Below are 4,437 nucleotides of genomic sequence, written 5' to 3'. Positions count from 1 at the left end.
AGGAAGAAAGTTCGTTAAAGGGGGCTTGGATCGGGACCTTTTGCAGCCTGGCTGCGGAAATCCGGAACACAGTCTTTATTTTCAGGGATCAAAATAGTGATGCTTCACATACATAAAGAAAAAAAAAAAAAACCAAACAAAAAAACAACCGTCCCCAAAACTCAGTTTATTTCAATGCTCATTGAGAGGCAATGCACTTCTTTTTGCTGGCAATAAGAATATTTCACATGATTCTTCTCACAAGCAGGATGTCTGGAAAATTATTTCTCAGCCAAGCTAGCGTTTGGATCTGTAATTTGTAATTTGCCACGTTCCACTGGGAGGGAGATATGGAGTGAGTCGCAGAGTGTTTTTTTACACCTTTTTTCGCCTCCGCAGGTCAGGTCAGTTCCCAGGACCGAGTGGCAGAGATAGAGAGTCTGGTTTCTCAGAGGTCTCTCTGGAGCCTGTGCCCATTTCATGCAGTAAAATCTCCGTGTCTGAAATTGAAATGAGCTCCTAGGTAAAGCCTCAGCAAAGAAAACAGAAGGCTTGCGGAAATACTGAACCATTCGAGCACCTGTTTTTCGAGATAGACATTTCTCTTCGTGTTTCACGCACCCGATCCCCGACCTGCGGCGGTTGTTGGGGTGCTTGATCACATTCAAGACAATTTATTGCTTCCCTTCTTCCCCTATAACCATCCCTCAGACGCCCCTCACTGAAGGGCACTCCTCCCGCGGCAGCACCCAGCCCTTATCTTCATTGCTTCACCTTCCATTTACCAGACAACTGGAATGTTCGTATGTGGAAGGAATTGAATAGTACCCCCAAAATTCGTTTAGCCGAGTCTCAGGTAGCGTGAATTTCCTCCCCTTCAATCCTTAAATAAATTTCGTGTTGTAACTTTTCTGAAGGGAAGAGAAGTGTTGGTGTAAAACAGATTAAAAGATAAAAATCTTCTATCTGTCCTGACATCCATAGTTAAAACCCGGTATTAGAAATGGGGAGGAGGGACGGGAGAGGATGGGGATTCCTGGACATTTGAAGGGGAGATCATCGCCCGTATTGCTGCCGTTCTCACTTTATTTAAACAAATGCAAGGGTGTGAGGAGATCCCTCCAACACGCAGTAGCCCTGTTTCGGCTGGAAACTGCCATCCCGAGCAGCAGCGGCTGCGGACCCAGAAACGGAGCGTACGGGTCCGGCACCGCAGTCCCTCATTTCTCTTCCTAAATTCTTTGACTGTTCGGCAGCGAGACGTTTGAAATTTATGCGGGATCCTCTTTCCTACGCTTGGTCTGTAACTTCTGATCTCAGGAAGGGAAGGAATGCGAGGACGGCGGGGGTAAGGCAGCCAGCCGTCCCCGCAGGAGAGCCCAGCGGTACCGCGGAGCGTCCCGCGGTGTGCGCGCCCGGCTCGTCCCAATGGACAGGCTTCCCCCAAGGAGCTCCTATGCACTGCAGGGCCGAGCTCCTTCACACCACCTCTGGTCACGAAACGTCTCTCCATCACACATAACACCCTCTCACAGAAGGTTTAGGAGATACTCCATCTCTGGAAACACAGCGGCACATCTGCATGCAGCTCTTAATAACGGGGCTGCCTGGCGGAGGGAGTAGGTCCCTGAAGAAAGATGCTTTTCAAAGCTGTCTCACCTCAGCACAGAATTTTTTCCCTTTGCCGCCTTCTCCCCCGGGATCTGTCCAACCCCTCTCAAATGGTTTTAGCCCGCTGAAGTCAGCTTTCTGTTTTCAAGCTTTTAAGGAGAACGTGGCGCCAATTCTCCCCTAGGTTACATCTCTCCTTCCCTTTGAAGTCCTCTGGGTTGCACAGAGGTAAATGAGAGCAGAATTTGGTCCCTGGAGCTAACAGTGATGTGGAATCACTCTGATTTTTATTTATTTATTTATTATTTCCTGTTGAGGAAGGACGTATTTTAAGACCCGGTCATAGTTGCTATCGCGCTCTATATTTAATACTCAGATATTGTAAACGCATATACATAAATGTCGGCGCTAATCTCGGCGGGGAGTGCTTCGCAAAGACGGGGCTGTAAGGGAGAGGAGTCCCCGCTGGGGAGAAGAAGCTGCAGGAGGGTCGTGCTCTCTCAGCGGAGCAGGGGTGAAGAACACAGAGGACGCTGCAGCCCGTCCCCAGCTCGGTCCCCGGACGAGGCCGGCGCTTCCACGGCCCCGCGGGTCAGCCGCCGCCGCCGCCGCCGGGGTGGTCCGATCCTCCCGGGAGGGAAAGGGTGGAGGGGCTGCCGGGGTGCGGAGCAGCTCGGTGGGGAGCGAGCGCTGCCGCCGCCGAGGCGGCTCCTCGCCGCCAGCGGGCCACGCGCATCCCCGCGACAAGCACCCGCGCTCCCTCCGGCCTCCCTAGAAATAGCCCTGCTGCTGCTGGCAGCTCTTGGGGGGTTTACAGTCATAGGAGATGCTCCTTGTCCTCGGCTTTCCTGGAGTTTAATAGTTGTCTTTAAAGAGGGACATTTATTGGGATAAAAGTGGATTGCAAGCTGCAAAAATGTTGCACGTGTCTTTCATTTAAAAGACATCCAGAGCTCCATTTTTTCCCTCTCTCTCTCTCTCTCTCTCCCTCTCTTTCTCTCTGTGTGTTACTCTCTGTCTCTCCCCCCCACCCCCCCTTTTTTTTCCCTTCCCCAAGGCATTTAGTGCTTTTAACGCACAGTTATAAACACGCTGCCGAAGTGCCAGCACACGGAGATGCGGGGGCAGGGAGAGGATCTATTTCCCCGGGTCCGGAGCAGGCGTTGTTCCAGAAGGTGCAAGGAGGAAACGTGTCGTTTTTCATGTGAAATCTGGGGAGGGGAACTGCCCGTGGAGCGGCCCCTGGGGCAGGGTCCAGCCTCTCTCCCGGGGCAGGCAGCTGGCCTCTGCCTCACCTGGCCGCGCACCGCGGGCACCGCTCGTACTCTGCGCCCCTTCCATTCCTGTTCTCTCGGGGGCTTACGGAAACCGCTTCCACCTCTCACTCCCCACCAAAGAGACACCCCCATACCACAAAAAAACCTGTCGCACCCCAAGCCCCCGAGCACCACCTCTGCGCTCAGTCACGACGGGGTTTCGCGCCTCCCGCAGCCCCAGCTCGGTGATGGCGGCAGGTAACGCCGGGAACAGGGACGAAGATGTGGGGGTAGCAGCCCGGCCCTGACAGATGACAGGGAAGGGCAGATGGTGCATGTGGCGGATGGTGCCCACAGCTACTCGACAGTGGTAGCTGGAAAAAAACATCCCTCAGCTACCCCTTTCTCCGGGAAAAGATCAGATTAGAGACCAGCTGAAGAAGGAAGGGAAGCTGCTTGCCGGGAAACATGCTGGACCCGAAATGGCCTTCCCTTCACCTTTGACTGGGTTCACAGGAAAGGTCTCTAAGCCGCTCCGCAGCCCCGGCTGGCCAGTGTTGCACCGATACTTCAGCCACTCATTAAAGCCCCGCTTCTTCTCCCCTCCCCGCCCCAGCGGGGGAAGGGCCCGCCGAATCGGGTTCTAAAATAGCCTGAGTAGAAAAGACAAGCGCGGGCACACGATGCTGAAATATTCTTCTGAAGAGATTGCTATCTCGGGTTTGCTTTACTTCAGCGAGTACTCCTTTCACGAGGAAGCACGGAAGCTCTTTTCCTTAATTCGTGCCTTTTCGAAATAGTCCACTATCTTTCTCGCCTGTGTTTTAAATCTTATCAATGTGCGAAGGGACCAAGGAATTCAACACTTCAAAGCTCACACTTTGGGTGAAAACCACCCGCTTTTCCAATATCCATAGGAATGCATGAATATATGGCTCTTTTATTTTTCTTTTTATTACCTAAGACTTTCAAAAATACTTTCATTTAGAAACAGTATTTAAAAAAACCCGAAATATTTCAGGAGATTTAAAATAAAGGTCCGTTTTAACCACTTTGCACAGACACACACACCCCCCCTCAACCCCAAACACACACACAGAGGCAGACTGGTTAAGATCTGTTTCATAGCAGGCAAATTCTCTTTTAGGCCAGTTTCTGCTGTGAGAGAGTTCTAGTTTTAAGTTTCTCTGTTTCCATTCCCTCTGCGCAAACAACTGCCTATAATATTTCTTTCTCTGTTTAACTCTAGGACAAAACTTCTGAGCAGTTTAATAAAGAGGGAACACCGGTTCTTAATTTTACAGCTTCAGAGAACAGGACTGCAGCTACCGACGTATCAGTCAAATCGATTAAAGAAGATCCTTTACTTGAGGGTATGTGCCCCTGAAATTACGTTGCTCTAAGCCTCTCAGGGAGCTGGGGGAAGAGGGAGGGAAGCGAGGGATTACTCTTTCCAGGATCCCTGGAGAAATAAGAATAGGTTGCAGAGGGGAAATGTCCTTTTTATTTGTCCTCCCTCCCCTCCCTCCCTTTCTCCCCTCACCCTCCCCGAATGCTTGTGTGCATCTGTCTGAAACAGATCTGTCTGTCG

Source organism: Corvus kubaryi, unplaced genomic scaffold (genome assembly GCF_017639235.1).
Source record: "Corvus kubaryi isolate FWS band 111438036 unplaced genomic scaffold, C.kubaryi_AGA036_p1.0 137, whole genome shotgun sequence".
Classification (NCBI taxonomy): Eukaryota; Metazoa; Chordata; class Aves; order Passeriformes; family Corvidae; genus Corvus; species Corvus kubaryi.
The sequence above is the reverse complement of the archived record's forward strand: the minus strand, read 5'-3'. Positions refer to the sequence as shown.